The sequence below is a fragment of the Pseudorca crassidens genome, chromosome 2, assembly GCF_039906515.1.
Source record: "Pseudorca crassidens isolate mPseCra1 chromosome 2, mPseCra1.hap1, whole genome shotgun sequence".
NCBI classification, from domain to species: domain Eukaryota; kingdom Metazoa; phylum Chordata; class Mammalia; order Artiodactyla; family Delphinidae; genus Pseudorca; species Pseudorca crassidens.
In genome coordinates this window covers 107,978,448-107,995,718 of record NC_090297.1, presented here as the reverse complement: position 1 = coordinate 107,995,718, position 17,271 = coordinate 107,978,448, and the positions used below count along the sequence as shown (strand labels likewise).

General features: G+C 49.2%; 1 pseudogene; it reads right to left on the bottom strand.

Moving 5' to 3' along the window:
• Positions 1-14,588: 14,588 nt before the first annotated feature.
• On the bottom strand, positions 14,589-16,332 carry LOC137209146 (serine/threonine-protein phosphatase 6 regulatory subunit 2 pseudogene; annotated as a pseudogene).
• Between the last annotated feature and the right edge of the window lie 939 nt (positions 16,333-17,271).

Sequence of the window (17,271 nt, the reverse complement as noted above, 5' to 3'; positions counted from 1 at the left end):
TGGGAGGGTGGAGGCCTGCTGCAGGGGGGGACGCGGGGGAGGTGCAGGTGGAGGCAGGAGGTAACCAGCTTGCCTCTCAGACCGCAGGTCCAGGGTCACCTGCCCCCAGATGCACGGATGTGCCTGGACTCTGGCTGAGCCACTGGCCCCAGCTGGACTTCTGGGGCTCTAAGGTGACCACTGCTCTTCCTGGGGCCGAGAAGCGTAAGGGTCCCTGCTCTGTGGCCTCACGTTCAGTCTGGGACTGCAGCCTGGCTCCCCAGCTTCCCTAGTTTGGCTTCAGCCGCTGCTCCCACTTGATTCTCTTCAGTCCACGCTCCCGGACAGGCCCCACACGGTCCCTCGGCTCTGCTGGCTCAGTCAGTGCGCAGGAGACTCCGAGACTCACCCGCCGGGCATCCACCTGGGGCACTTGGGAGCTCACTGTTTTCCAGTGTCTGGTACCTGGTAGGTGCTCAATTACATTGATTAACGAGTGACTCATCATTCTGGGGTTCAGCTCCCTGAGCCTCCCCTTTGAAGCCCTGACAGTCAGCCCAGGGTCAGCATCAGAAAGAAAATCCCTGTTTCTGAGTCCTTGTGTCTTCTCCTCACCTCAGCCCCCTGCTGTCTCGCTGTCCTCTCACCATGGGGAGGGGCTGCTGCCCCAGGAGAGGGCGCCTGGAAGGCAGGGCGACCTTGGTGGAGGGTGAGGGGCAGTTATACCCAGCACTGCCTGCCTGTCTCTCACTTCAGGGCCTGTCCTCATCTCGGAAACTCCAGGATGCAGAGGGTAAGAGACCTGCCTTGGCCCCAATTCTTCACTGTGCACAGAACCTCCAGTCTCCAAGGGCTTTTTATTTTTTTTCTTTTTCTTTTTTGGCCATGCCATGCAGTTTTCGGGATCTTAGTTCCTGACCAGGGATCAAACCCGTGTCCCCTGCAGTGGAAGCACAGAGTCCTAACCACTGGACCACCAGGGAATTCCCTCCAAGGGCTTTTTTAGATTCATCATCTCATTTTATCTTCTCCCCAAACCTTATAAAGTGGGGGTGGGCCTGTGGACATTACTTCCATTTATCAGATGAGAAAAATGAGGCAGGAGAGGATGCCAAGTGCTTGACTTAGGAAGCAGAACTGGAGCCAGAACCCAGGTCCCCCCACCCCCGGCCCAGCAGCTTCCCGGCACCGTTCTGAGCCGCTGGGGCAAGGAGAAGTGTTGGCAGGCCTGGTAGTGGTTTTCCCAGCAGGAGGAGCTCACACTTTTCTGGGAAGTAATGTGCCGCCTTTCAGAGCTGGGAGCGCTGGAGCAGTACAGGCTGTCCCCTTATTTTACAGAGGAAACGGCAGCCTGGGGCCCCTGACTCCAGGCCAGCAGCCGGTATCCCCACTGCGTGCTTGTGTGCAACAGTCAGGACCCTCAAGTTTGTTCTCTGATTACTGGGCCCGGATTGCATCCCATTTGATGCAAGACTGTGGGGCCCTTCTGCGAACCGCTTTATTTTTATTGATGCAGCTATAGGCACAGTGTTCCCAGGCTGCCTGGGTTCACATGCCACCTCCTTGACCAACTGGCTGCGTGACAGGGGGACGTGACCATGCCACTACCTCGGGGCTCAGTGGGTTTCTTTTGTGTGTGTGTTTTTAAATTTTTGGCTGCGTTGGGCCTTCATTGCTGTGCACGGGCTTTCTCTAGTTGTGGTGAGCGGGGGTACTCTTTGTTGCGGTGCGTTAGCTTCTCATTGTGGTGGCTTAGGCTCTAGGCACTTGGGCTTCAGTAGTTGTGGCTCGCGAGCTCCAGAGCGCAGGCTCAGTACTTGTGGCGCACGGGCTTAGTTGCTCCGCGGCATGTGGGATCTTCCCGGAGCAGGGCTCAAACCCGTGTGCCCTGAACTGGTAGGCGGATTCTTAACCACTGCACCACCAGGGAAGTCCCTCAGTGGGGTTTAAATGGGATGATACATGTAGTCTTTAACTAAATAGCACCTGATCCATAGTAACTAAGTAAGTAAATATTGGATGGTATTATTATTTAATTTAGAGTTACAAGACCTAGTGGTAAAATTCTATTAGGCTACACAATTATAAATGCCTGTGCTGACACCACAGAGGTGGCCCCAGGAGGAAGCTATTGAAAGGTCTGAATTTTTCCCCAGCAGGAGAGCAGCTCTGCGGTTTAATTGGCCTGCACAAAGCCACCCTGATCCCCTCCCCCAGTGCGGACAAGGAGGCCCTGGCCTGCTCTGCACCCTGCCAGGAACCTGTCATCAGCAGCTGATTCCACTCCCCAGCTCGTGGACCGGGATTGCTGCGGATCTGAACACCCTAGGGAGGCAAGTCCCTGCCCACTTACTGATCATTGAGAACAGGTGGGTGCTGAAGGTCGGGCCAGACCTATTTGTGGGGAGGCAAAGCACGAGGTTCTGGAGAGAATTAAGAGAAAACACTCCCGTCTCAGCCTCCATCTGCCTGGCTAGGGCTGGCATGGATGTCAGGCAGAGCAAGGGAACTTTTACTCAAAGCAAAATGACCAACAAAGATCATTTGTTGGGGATGGATCCCTCATAAAAGCAGCTGAGAGATGCATTCAGATCTGAGCCCAAGGCTCCTGGTGGGGTCGGCAGTGTGTCGTGCTCCGGAAGCCCCGGCTTCTCTTGGTGAAGTTGCAGGGCTCAGAGGAGCCTGGGGCTCAGGCAGAGGACATTGGCCTCAGGTCCTGAGCAAGGGCATCTCAAGGGGATCTATTCTGACTGAGGCAGGAGACAGATGGGCCCCCGGGGCAAACAGTTTGAGTTCGTTCCTTGTGGACCGATACTCCATGGAGACGGGAATAACAGGACAGTTGAGAGAGGAGGCTGGGCCCTGCCCAGATAGAAGATAAGAGAGCACATATTCCTCATTCTCGAAGTCAGGAGACCTCCCCGACTACACATGCACAGAAAGGCTCCTTGGAGGTCAAAAGGGGTGTGATGCCAACTAATGCTCACTTACCTATAGGCCTCTTCGGTAGAATCCATCTTGGCTAAGAGATGTGAGTGCACACATGGGAAAATCCTGAGCTATACCAAATTCAGACTTTGAACCAGGCAAATCAAAATGATTGGCCAAAGGAAACCTGGAAAAATTGCCCCATATAAGTGATTCAAACTGTCACGAGGGCGCGACTCTTTCTGCGCCCGCCTGTGTGTCTATCCACACGTACTGTACTTTTTTCTCCTAATAAATACTTGTTTCACCACTTTCCATCTCTGTGGGAATTCTTTTCTGCAAAGCCATAGGGCCCGGGCCTTGTCACTGACCACTGATCTAGTGCCTAGGATTCGGTGCTCTCACTGCCGCGACCCGACCTCAATCACTGGCCGGGAACCGAAATCCTGCTTCAAGCCGCTGCAGGCCGAGGCCACCCGAGACCACGACCACTCTCCCAAAGCAGTGCAGTGGGTGCTCGCTGGGCAGCCGAGCCCTCCTCCACAGACCCACATCTCTGGGACAAGCTCTTCAGAGTTGAGGGCTGTGAGCACAGGTTAGCGGTGGGGTGGGTCAAGTTAGGACCAGCAGGTACGTCACCGCCCTGCCCTGGCCACAACCAAGACTTTTGCACCTTCCTCCTCACCCTATCCATTCTCCTCTGGCTTCAGTCCTTTACACTGAAGTGGATTTTTAAACATAGGTAAAGCAGTTGGTGATCATTTTGTAATGTATAAAAATATTGAATCACTATGTTGTACGCCTGAAACTAATATAACGTTTTAAGTCAATTATACTTCACTTAAAAAAAAATAAAAATAGGTAAAGCACATGGTGCACAGTACAACGCATCTCCCTGCTTTCCCCCCCTACCCCTGCCCCTCGCTGGCCACATCCGTGGGTCCTTACTAAGATGGCATACGCGTACGCAAGCATACAAGTCAGTAGCCTCCTTTTCTATCTTCTTTTGGTTACAGAGACTCCTCTGAGAATCTGACAAAGCCTGGGTTCTTCCCTAAAACAGGGTACACACATGCACAAAATTAGCGTACAACTTCAGGGGTTCACACACTCTCTGTGGACCATTTTGTCCTCCTGAACAAGAGATTCTGGTTGTGATGTAAAGCAACTGGGCCTGAGCCACCTCCTATCTCCTCAGTGCCATCCCCCCACATACACACATCCCCCGACTACCAGGATCTTGACAAAATCTCAACAAGGGAGCTCTTTTAAGGCTTTGACAAAACGGCTGAGGCAGGCAAGGAGTTTAGTGCCTTCTCTCAATAGCTTCCTATTATATTTAGAATAAAATAAAATCTAAACTCTTAACATGGCCTCGAAAGCCCTCCTTTCATGCCTGGTCTGACTTGAGCTTCCTTTCCTGGTCTCATCCCACCACTAGTACCCTCCCCTCACGCTGCTCTAGCCAAACCCACCTTCCTTCTGTTCCACCTTCTTTCTGTTCCATATTGAACTTATCAAACCCAGTCCCAATTCAGGGCCTTTGCTTAAGCTGCTCCCTCTGCCTGGAAAACAACTTCCTCTGGGAGAATTACTGCTGGTTCCTTCTGGTGTCAGTGCAAATGTCATTTCTCAGAGAAGTCTTCCCCAACCACATTTCCGTACGCTGCGCTGCCAACCCCAGAACCCCTTCTCTCTGTCCAACATCCTATTTTATTTTCCTCAGGGCACTTACCACTTCTGAAATTATATATATATTTTAAAATTATATATATATATATATATATTTTTTTTTTAGTCATTTATTGTCTGTCTTCCCCCACTAGCGTGTGAGCTCCATGAAGTCGGTGGCCATGCCTGGTACACACTACGCACTCAGCAAATATCTGTGTTTTGGATAAAGGATTTTGGTGGAGGTTAGAAAAGAATTTTGACTCAACTCTCCATCCCACCCAAGCAGTTCCAGGCAATCCCTGCTCTGGTTCTAGGCAAGATTCCTGCCTTTCCCTCATTTCTCTATTCCCAGTTGTCCTATCCTTTTCCCAGATCTTTGGAGCCTCTCCCTCCCAATCAGCATCTAACAAAAACTCTTTTGTGATTTTTATGCCTGGGGGATTTAATCTGAGTCAATTTGGCCTCCCCAGCTCTCCCTCAGTTGAGTCCAAAGGTCTGCTCAGCATTTCCAGTGGATCAGCCAGCAGCTCTGCTGTTTGAGGGCTCAGAGCTCCACCCCAGGGGAAACCAGGGAACTGACAGAGGTCTGGGTCTCTGCTCCCTGTGCTTTCATTCCGGGGTCTCATGGAAATAACCAGCCAAATGAGAAAAGCACAGGTGGGCTATGTATTCTGTCCTTGCTATAGCAAGGGAGTCAGCCAAGGTCACTTGTGTTTTAGGAGAGAATCAAAGGCAGGCAGAGGAATGGGAAAGCTTCATAGCGGATAAAAGGGAAGGTTTCAGGTGTGCCCTGATTGAGGCTTTTGGCATGGGGAAGCTTGTAGGCGGGCTAACTAGAAATGGGGCATCCTGGGGCATGACTGCTTAGGGGTACATATTTGGCTTTCTATGGTTGCTCCCACATTGGAAGTGGGGACCAAATTTAGGCAAGTTGTCAGTTATTAATCAAGTCCTGGCCTTTTTGATCCAATTGTTATAGAAGTTATTGGGTTTTTTGTTTGTTTGTTTTTGGCTGCATCGGGTCTTAGTTGAGGCACATGGGATCTTTGTTGAGGTATGCGGGATCTTTTTCATTAGGGCGCGCTGTCTGTTCAGGTTTCTCTCTAGTTGCAGGGCATGGCCTTCTCTCTCATTGAGGCGTGCGAGCTCAATAGTTGTGGTACACAGGCAGGCTTAGTTGCCCCGTGGCATGTGGGATCTTAGTTCCCTTGACCAGGGATGGAACCCGTGTCCCCTGCACTGTAAGGCAGATTCTTTACCACTGCGCCACCAGGGAAGTCCCTAGAAGTTATTGTTTATCTTCCCGGATTGTTGCTAGAGATAGTCTAACTTCCTACAAATCTGATTTATAGACTTCCTGGTTGGTTTACTGTAGATAAGGGGTTGGTTTCCTGGGCAGCTTTCAGAAGGTTGTGGGTGAGTTCTCTTTTTCCATACGATCTGGCCACTGTTTATGTGCTCAGTCTCTTGGTCTACAGGGAAGATCAGCATTTCAGTGTCTCTTCCTCCCTTCCCTTAGACATGTGAATACCTTGGAATAGTAGAATCATCAAGATTTAATTTCCTTCACTCAGCAGCTCTCTAGAGAAGGCATTTTCTGTCCAAAGAGCGGTGATAGGTGCAATAAAAGGAGTAGGACAGGGCCTGGGAGTCTGCAGCTTAGTGGGGAGGCGAGCCGTGAGGTCAGTGCAGAACTGTGAGCAGGCCATGAAGTTGGTTCCAAACAGGGATTCTGATTAGGGGAACCAGAAAGGCTTTGTAGTCGGTGTGGGATTTCACAAGTGGGATTGCTGTAGATGGAAACCAGGGAGAGGAAGGGATGCCATGAGGAAGGGGGCAGGTAGAGGGGCCTTAGGTTTAGTCCCTTACTCTCTTTGGGTCTCGAGTCTTCACCTCAATGAGCTGCTGTGAGGTAGACACGGTACGTGTGAGGTGCTTTGTGAGTTGTGAAGGTTTCAGTGTGAGGGAAGGCTTGGGAGCCAGCTGCAAAGAGCTGCTCTCATCAAAATGAGGAGCCTGAATATTCCAAGGCAGTAATAATAATATTAATAATAATAATAATACCAACATTTAGTGAGTTGGACTCACTGCTCTGAGCCCATATAGAAGACCTACAACAATCTTATGAGGTAGTTACTATTACTAACTCCATATTACAGATAAGACAACTGAGGCACAGACCAGTTAAGGAACTTGCCCCAGATCACACAGTAAGTATCAGGGAGAAGAGACTGCTCCCCCAAATGATGCCTCCTGATTCAACCTCTTTGTCCTGAATGTGGGTCCTGACGTATCACTAACCATTAGGTATAATAAAAACCAGCTCTTGGGGCTTCCCTGGTGGCGCAGTGGTTGAGAGTCCGCCTGCCGATGCAGGGGACACGGGTTCGTGCCCTGGTCCGGGAAGATCCCACGTGCCGCGGGACGGCTGGGCCCGTGAGCCATGGCTGCTGAGCCTGCGCGTCCGGAGCCTGTGCTCTGCAATGGGAGAGGCCGCAACAGTGAGAGGCCCGCGTACCGCAAAAAAAAAAACAAAACAGCTCTTACTAAGTGCCAGGCATGGTCCTAAGCACTTACATGTACTAACTCATTTAATCTTTGCAACAGCTCTCTGAGATAAGGAACTGTGATTATCATTCCCATTTGATAAGAAACTGAGGAGCTAAGTGGCATAGCCCAGGCCTCTGACCCTGGAGTCTACACATCGACCACTGTGCCATGCCACCTCTCGTTAATAAGCAGGGCTGTGACCACCCATCAGTCAAGCCCTGATTGTCACAGTGGATCCACACAGTGGCTCACGGCTAGGAGCTAACCCCAAGTCAGTGCTTCTTGCCTTTCTGGATCACAGACCCTTTTGAGAATCTGGTGGAAACTATAGACACTCACCCCAGAAAAATGCACAAGCGCACACACACACACACACACACACTTTAGGAAATTCACACATCCCCCTCATAAGCCTTTCCATGGCAAGTGGGAGATGGGGGCAGACCTCTGCAGTGAGTGCTTCAGCCAAGGGATATTCTCCAGTCTGGAATGAAAGGGCAGGCCTTTTGAGTTCTACAAGGTTTAATCTATTGAGAGATTAAATAAATGAAATAAAATTCCATATCTACTTTTACTTACTTTACCAGAGACCAGAACAGAAGGCAGCCTGTCCTGAGAGCCCCCATCTTTGGATCAATCTAATTACCCAACTTCTTTCCCACACCCAGACAGCTGACCACTGCTGGAAGAAATCTCGTAATTCTGCCGACTGATGCCAATGCACATACACGGTTTCTAATCCCAGCTGGGTCTTTAACACTACTTGGCAACTCTTATTTTTCCCAGATGAACATTCATACCCAGTTCTCACGATGGTCATTCCAACCCTTGTGTAATGATTTTTTCTTTTCTTTTTTTTTTTTTTATTCCTGGCTGTGTCGCGGGCTTTCTCTAGTTGCGGTGAGCAGGGGCTACTCTTCATGGCAGTGTGCGGGCTTCTCATTGCGGTGGCTTCTCTTGTTGCGGAGCACAGGCTGTAGGCATGCGGGCTTCAGTAGTTGCAGGATGCGGGCTCAGTAGTTGTGGCTTGCAGGCTCTAGAGCGCAGGCTCAGTAGTTGTGGCGCACGGGCTTAGTTGCTCTGCGGCATGTGGGATCTTCCCGGGCCAGGGCTTGAACCCGTGTCCCCTGCATTGGCAGGCGGATTCTTAACCACTGCGCCACCAGGGAAGCCCTGTATTGATTCTTTGAGCTTTGAGAGTTTTCGTCTGTTAGAAGCTGCACAGTTGCACAAATTTAAATTCACATCCTCCAGGGTTTTTATCTAGTTTCTCCCTCCACTTGTGCTCTTGATGCTTTTATTTGTCTATTTGGGTAGTTATTTATTTATAAGAGGCTGCCATGCCTGGCACTGGGCTGGACTCTACCCAGCCATGGACCTACCATGGTCTCTGTTCTCATAGAGCTTACAGCCCAGAGAGAGACTATCAATCATTCAACAGATATTAGAAATATGATGAGGGGCACTAAAGGGAAAGTAGAGTGTATTATTCAATGTATTGATCTGGAGGTTTCAGAAAGGCTTCCCTGAGGAAATGTTATTTAAAGCTGAGTCTTGAAGGATGATATGTCAATTAGGAACACTTTGGACTGCATATAACAGAAAACCTGACTAACAGTGAAACCATAAGAATATTTCAGAAGCTTGGAAGCAAAGGGTTCCAGGATTTTTAAGTGGCTCCACAATATAAAACACCATGAGTTGACACTTCTGCAATTTTCTTGGCTTTTCCCTCATTTATGAGGGGTGCCACAGACTCAAGTGTGACTTTCTTCCATAACGTCACCCCAAAGCACAATAAAGAGAAAAGGCTCTGGTTCCCGATCAGCTCTCTTTTAAAAGGGCACAAAAATTCATCCACAAGTTCTCAGGAATTTTCCTCTTGTGTCTTTTTTTTCCCTCAGAAGTGTGTCATATGCCCACCTCAGGCATAGAAGGGGGTTACCATGATGGACCTAGCCCAATTATGATTCATCCTATAGCACAGTGAAGATATCGCTGCCTATTGGATCCCTCAAATGAGGGTCAAAGGGACCAACAGTTCTGGACATGGAAGCCTAGATAGTTCAGACAAACCCTCATACCAATAAAACCAAACCAAACCAAAACAAAAACTTTAAAAAGTCATCTTAAAAGCATCGGAGAAATAAGGAGATTTGAAGAATTGCTGAATTGAGATGCTGAGATACTGAAGAGCATGAGAAAGTGAAATGAAACCTTCCCTAAAGGCTGCTTATGCCTTGGGGTTCTTGTTTTGGAAAAGGCTGAGCTGCAATACTGGCAGCCTCAAGGGGCTAGGGTGAAAATTTCAGACTTATGTGGCTCCAGATTGCTAGTGCCCTCAGGAGCTGGCAAAATAAGTTCTGTTTAGTGGAGATATTATCTTGAGCCTCAAGGAATTTCTATAAATAATTTATCAAAAACAGTGTCCAGCACACAGATATAACCCAAGGGTATAAAACAGCATAAATAAGAACAACAGGGGGACTTCCCTGGTTGTCCAGTGGTAAAGAATCTGCCTTACAATGCAGGGGACGTGGGTTCCATCCCTGGCTAGGGAACTAAGATTCCACATGCCGTGGGGCAACTAAGCCTGCGTGCCGCACCTATTGAGCTCACGCGCCACCACTAGAGCCCGTGTGCCGCAAACTACAGAGCCCACACGCCACAACGCCTGGAACCTGTGTGCCACAACTAAAGAAGAGAAAAACCCGCATGCCATAACTAGAGAGAAGCCCGCGCGTCACAATGAAGAGCCCGTGCACTGCAACTAAGACCTGACACAGCCAAAAATAAATAAAATAAATAAATAATAAATAAAATCTAAAAAAAAAAAATAGAACAATAGGTACCATAGATAATAGAGAGGCAGATGCCACTACATCTTTCACTTCCTAGCCTCAGAAGTGACATACCATCACTTCTGCCATGTTTGATTGGTCACATAAACAACATGAGAGAGGGACTACACTAGGGTGTGAACACCAGTAGGCAAGGGTCAGTGGGGACCATCCTGGAGGCTGCCTGCCACAATCAAGAACCACACAAGGTCAGGATGTCCTCAATCTCTGCTTCCCATCAGTGTTCTTTCGAAGTCTATCCAGGGGAGTAAAAAAGAAAAAGAAATAAAAGACAAGAGGATTAGAAGGAAGAAACAAAACTATTGATACTCATAGTGGTTGTGATTGCGTGCATAGAAAATCCCAAAGACTCTACAGTTAAGGCACATCTTCTTTCCCTCCCACGGTCACCTCTGGGATGCCAGCGCCTAAGACCACATCCTGCAGTTCACAAGCCAGTTCCACTGCCAGTTCCACTGAAGGGGAGTTAGAATCCACAGCAGATGTACAAGGTTGACCCGAAAAAGTTGAAGCCAATCAAAAGAGACAGGAAAGGATAAATCTCCAGATTTCTTTTTTTTAAAAGTCTAAACAATATAAAAAATGAGGAAAAGCAAAAGAGAGAGTTAAATAAGAAAAAAAAAAACTACAGAGTGAAGTAAGTCAGAAAGAGAAAGACAAATACCGTATGCTAACACATATATATGGAATTTAAGAAAAAAAAATGTTATGAAGAACCTAGGGGTAAGACAGGAATAAAGACACAGACCTACTAGAGAATGGACTTGAGGACAGAGGGAGGGGGAAGGGTAAGCTGTGACAAAGTGAGAGAGTGGCATGGACATATATACACTACCAAATGTAAAATAGATAGCTAGTGGGAAGCAGCCGCATAGCACAGGGAGATCAGCTCGGTGGTTTGTGACCACCTAGAGGGGTGGGATAGGGAGGGTGGGAGGGAGGGAGACACAAGAGGGAAGAAATATGGGAACATATGTATATGTATAACTGATTCACTTTGTTATAAAGCAGAAACTAACACACCATTGTAAAGCAATTATAGTCCAATAAAGATACAAAAAAATGACATGGTAATAATAAAGCTGTATATGATATTTCAAAAAAAAAAAACCAAGAATGGTATGTAAAGAATACCTTAAAGAAAAGGGAGGAGGAGGAGGAAGAGAGGAAGACTTACTAGAGAAAACGAGGAGGGTTTTGGTGCAGCCTTGGGTGCACAGGAGATAGGAAGTCACGTCTGGGACATTTTACATCAGGTTTATCAGTGGTCCTTGTATCAATACTAACCCTCAAAATAGTTTGTAAATGACTTTGTAAATGTATATTTTCAGTAGCCCTGGAAACATTAGGTTTTTTAGTAGCTAAAAACAAATTTTCAGGAGGGAGGAAATTCTACCTCACCTCATTATTTTTTACAAATTTAGGTAAATGTAAATGCATGTGTGTGTGTTTTAAATGAGGCTGTTGATATTTCTGCACAACCATAAATTAGTGGCATATCAAATTAAGGGAGACATATCACTTTGAGTGCAAACTTAACATTCCATAGGCAGGGAAGGGGAGTAGTTTCTATAGTGGATAAATACATGTTGGTGAAATACAAAGCATAAATCAATGGCAATTTGGAATCATAATTATGTATTTAACATGTCTTAAGTATTTTAAATGGTCTATCTTCTATACCCATGTTTAAAAAAATAACTTTAGGGACTTCCTTGGTGGTGCAATGGTTAAGAATCCACCTGTCAATGCAGGGGACACAGGTTCGAGCCCTGGCCCGGGAAGATCCCACAGGCCGCGGAGGAACTAAGCCCGTGTGCCACAACTATTGAGCCTGCGCTCGAGAGCCCGCGAGCCACAACTACTGAAGCCCGCGCTCTCTAGGGCCTGCATGCCACAGTTGCTGAGCCGGCGTGCTGCAACTACTGAAGCCCCTGTGCCTAGAGCCTGTGCTCCAGAACGAGAAGCCACCACAATGAGAAGCCCACGCACCGCAACGAAGACCCAATGCAGCCCAACTAAATAATAAATTAAAAAAATAACTTTATTAAAGCCTATTCTGCATATCATTTAATTCACCTTTTTCAAGTGTACAATTCAATGACATTTTTAAAAGTTTACTAAGTTGGGTAACCACCACCATAAATCAGTTTAAAAATATTTTCGGGAATTCCCTGGTGGTCCAGTGCTTAGGACTCTGTGCTTTCACTGCTGAGGGCCTGGGTTCAACCCCTGGCTGGGGAACTAAGATTCCACAAGCCATGTGGTGTGGCCAAAAAAAATTTTTTTTTCATCACTCTAATAGGATCCCTCATGGCACATTTACTCTTAATCCTGTTCTCCCGCTCCTTCCCCAGGCAACCACTAATCTACTCTTTGTCTCTATAGCTTTGCCTTCTCTGGATAGTTCCCATACATAGAATCATACAATATGAGGTCTCCTGTGTTTGACTTCTTTCACTGAGCATGCTCTTTGATGTTCATCCAAGCCATAACATGTATTTTGTTCCTTTTAATTGTTGAATTGTATTCCATTGTATGGACATACCAGATTTTATCTATCCATTCTCCAGTTGATGGACATTTAGGATGTTTCCAATTTGGTTTCCTTTTTGGCTATTATATTATGGAATAATATTGCTAGGAACATTTGTGTGCAAGTTCTTATGTGGATATATATGTTTTCATAGCTCTTGGGAAGACACCAAAGAGTGGAATTGCTGGGTCATATGGTAAATATATTTCAACCTTTTGAGAAACTTCCAGTTTTCTGAAGTGACTGTACCATTTTTTATTCCCATCAGGAATATCTAAGGCTTCCTGTTTTACCACAACCTTGCCAACATTTGTTTTTATCTGTCTTTTGTTTTGGTATTTGTTTTCTTTGGCCGACGCGCGGGCACGAGGGATCTTAGTTCCCCTACCAGGGATCAAACCCCGCCCCCTGCAGTGGAAGCGCGGAGTCTTAACCACTGGACCACCAGGGAAGTCCTTCTGTCTTTTTTTTTTTTTTAATGAATTTATTTATTTATTATTTATTTATTTATGGCTGTGTTGGGCCTTCGTTGCTGCGTGTCGGCTTTCTCTAGGTGCAGCGAGCAGGGGTCACTCTTCGTTGCGGTGCAAGGGCTTCTCATTGCGGTGGCTTCTCTTGTTGCAGAGCACGGGCTCTAGGCACAAGGGCTTCAGTAGTTGTGGCTTGCGGGCTCTAGAGTGCAGGCTCAGTAGTTGTGGCGCACGGGCTTAGTTGCTCCGTGGCATGTGGGATATTCCTGGACCAGGGATCGAACCAGTGTCCCCTGCAATGGCAGGCAGATTCTTTTTTTTTTTTTTTTGCGGTACGCGGGCCTCTCACTGTTGTGGCCTCTCCCGTTGCAAAGCACAGGCTCCAGACGCGCAGGCTCAGCAGCCATGGCTCACAGGCCCAGCCGCTCCGCGGCATGTGGGATCCTCCCGGACCGGGGCACGAACCCACGTCCCCCGCATTGGCAGGCGGACTCTCAACCACTGCGCCACCAGGGAAGCCCCTGCAGGCAGATTCTTAACCACTGCACCACCAGGGAAGTCTCTTTTTGATTATAGCCATTTTAGTGGGTGTGAAATGGTACCTCACTGTGGTTCTGATTTGCATGTCCCTAATCACGAATGATATTGAGCATCTTGTCATATGCTTATTAACAATTTTTGTATCTTCCTATGCGAAATGTCTATTCAAATCTTTTGCCCATAGTTTTATTGGATTGTTTATTTTCTTAGTACTGAGCTGTAAGAGTTTGGCTATTCTCTTCTGGATATACACCATGCTGTTCTTTTTTTTTTTTTTAATTAATATCTTTTTCGGTGAGAATAACAACTTTTATTGGGAGTTGTGGGATCTGGGTGCCCTGTCAGATTATCAGAACAGTAACATGAGATAACTCTGCACACCCCCAGGACAGCTCGTTCCCACCCTCCACAGCAGTTGCAGGGTTAGCCCCCCACCCCTGGGCACTGCTGGGCCCTCTGCACCCCGTCCTGCAGCCCGTGGCCAGCTCCTGCCAGGCGCCCCACTGCCCACTGCGGCGGGAAGCCTGGGACACCCTGCCAGGCTGCGGGGGGCTCGTTTTATTTTTAAGTCAGTCAAGTTTGCAGCCTGGCTCAAGGCCAGCTCCCAGGGCCACCAGGCAGCTAAAACCCTGTCTGGCCAACCCAGCTCCAGACCCACACTTGTCCCCAGAGCCTCGGAGACCCTCTCCTGCGCTGGATAAAAAGTGCAAACATGTGGCTCTATCTGCGTTTGTTAAATAATGGATAAAAACAGGCTCAGAGCCTGTGGCGCCCAGCCCAGACCTCGGTCCTTGCGGCGTCTGGAGTCACGGCCCCCGCAGGCAGAGCCCCTGTCTGAGGCCTTATTGCTGTGCGTGGGGCTGGACCCTCGAGGCCCACCCGGAGTCAGGCAGGAGAAATGCAGGCTGGGCTGTCCGACTGGTTCCAACTGCCAGCTTTACCAATGCAGCATTTATTTTTAAATTAAATTTAATTTAATTTAAAAACACGAAATGCGTCACCAGGTAGTTTTCTTGGCTGGGGCGCCAAAGCTGGGTGGCAGCAGCAGCATCACATGAGGCCACTTAAGGCAGCTCCTGCAGGCAGCGGCCCGTCTGTCTGCCTGTCCTTTGTCACCATCCCTAGGGCGGCCGCCATGGAGACAGCTGGGCCAGCTGGGGCTGCAGTGGTGACGGCCACAGCCAGCATAGGAGAGACTGCCAGGGTGGCCAGGGAGGGGCCGGTGTTGCTCAGTACTGTGGTGGCCGCCATGGCAGCCTCGGGAAGGACGGCCACGACTGGGGCAGAGGTCACTTCCACAGGTGCAAGGGAGGCCAGGTCTGGAGGCGTGCTGGTGGCACACTCAGCCCACTCTGTGGGCCACACGGGCCCAGGGCCCTTCCCTGGACACCTTGCAGGCCACGTCTGTCCACAACACTCCCGCCCACACCTGGGGACTGACACGGGCGGCGGGGGGCGGCCTCCTGACCAGGACCCACACTAACAGCCTCCGAGGCAACAGCCGCCATCAGCTTGTCCTCACGGCTCCTGGAGGCCACCAGGGGCGCCTTCCTGGTAACACATGTGTTCCAGGCACCCGGAGTGGCCGGGCCAAGGGTTCTCTCTGGGCCCTGGTTCAGGCCACCCTGGGCATCGCCATGACCTCTCTCCACTGGGGAGCTGCACCTGGGCCCTGACTCAGAGCAGCAGAAAGGCTGGAAGCCAGCGAACTTGGCCCAGCCTTTCTCCTCTGGAGCCAAGGCACTGGAGGAGCTGGCCACCCACACACTGGAACCCACGCCCATCGCCACTGCCGGGGCTGGGCCCGAGGCCATGGAATTCTCCGGCTCATCAAACACCGTCCACGGGGCACCTGCTTCTGAGCCACCCTAACACGAGGACCTTCCTTCTGGGCGGCAGCCCAAGGGGCGCCCGCCCGCCCGAGCCGTGTCCCCATCTGCTCTCGAGCTCTCCTCCCTGCCCTGGCCTCGGCGCTCCGGGCTGTCCTTCCGGCAGCTCTCTGAAGCATGAGGGCCCCCGAACCTGGCTCTGGTCACTTGGGCCACACGGACGTCCTCCCAGAGGTCGTCGTCCTTGTCGAAGGGCTGGATGTGGTCACTGCAGCAGGCCTCAAACAGAGCGGCACCGGGGCTGTCGACGCTGAAGTTGATCTCCACGATCCTGTCAAATGGGGCGTTGACGCTGTTATCCTGCTCAGCAAACTCCTCGTTGCTGAAGCCAAACTGGTCCACGAAGGTGGCTGTCATCTGCTGGACCTGGTACCCGGAGAAAGCCTGCTGAAGGGCCAGCTCATTAGGGAAAATGCCCCCCACGTCCTCTTCCTCACTTGAGGGGTGAAGATGGCGGGTGCTAACCAGGTCCACCGCGTTCCTGCGGTTGGCCTCCACCAGCGTCTCCTCCGCAAAGCTCTCCCAGCGCCCGCGGCAGTCCCAGGGGAGCCCTCGGATGACCTCGCTGAGCTGGGTCTGCATGGGGCCCCCCTCCAGGTTCTGCACCACCGTGTTGGCGATCAGGTGAGGTGCCCCATGTTCCCGTGCCTCATGCCACCCACTGCCTGTGTGTGGTCACTGGCTTCCCAGGCCTCCAGGATTCTCTGGACCAGGCAACACTTCTGGAACAGGTGGGCCGCCACCATCGTGCTCTCGGGGCGGCTGGCGGCAGGCTGGGGGGTCGCAGAGCAACTAAGCCCGTGCGGTGGCTTCTCATCGCGGTGGCTTCTGTTGCTGCGGATCACGGCCTCTAGGCGCAGGGGCTTCAGTAGTCGTGGCACGCGGGCTCTAGAGAGCAGGCTCAGTAGTTGTGGTGCTCAGGCTTAGTTGCTCCGCGACATGTGGGATCTTCCCGGACCAGGGATCGAACCCGTGTCCCCTGCTTTGGCAGGCGATTCTCAACCACTGTGCCACCAGGGAAGCCCCGAATGCATGCTTTAAAAGCCAGACATAACAAAGAATATATTCTGTCCTGTTCCATTCTCATAAAATTAAAAAATGGGCAAAATTAAATGATTGTGCATTATTCACAACAGCCAAAAGATGGAAACAACTGAAGTGTCCATCAACAGATGTATGGGGGACTTCCCATACATCTGTTACCAGGGGCTGCGGAGAGGTGGAAATGGGGCGTAATTGCTTAATGGTCACAGAGTTTCTATTTGGGGTGATAAAAATGTTTTGGAAATTATATGGTAGTGATGTTTGCACAACATTGTGAATGTAATTAATGGCACTGAATTGTACACTCAAAAATGGTTAAAATGACAAATTTCATGTTTATATATTTTACCACAATCTTAAAAAGTTAATAATGGAATATATTGAAAACCATTGCATTGTACTTTAATTGGGTGAATTGTATGGTATGTGAATTATATCCCAATAAAGGTTTTTTGAAAACCTAAATGATTGTTTTTAGGATTCATATTTAGGTGGTAAAACAATAAAGAAAAAGCAAGTAAGTGGTTACGATAAATATCAGGACAGTAGAACAGTGGTTACTTTGGGAGGGTTGAAGGAGTCTATGACCAGCAAGCAGTATTATGGGGGATTTCTGGGGTGAAGGCAATGTCCTTTTTCTTGAACTGGGTTGCTGTTGCAGGGGGGGTTCATTTTATAATAATCCATTGAAATATACATTTATGTTTAGTGCATTTTAAATATGTGGATTATTTTTCACAATGTTTTTTTCTAAATTTAAAATTCAGCAAGGGGATTTCCCTGGCAGTCCAGCAGTTAAG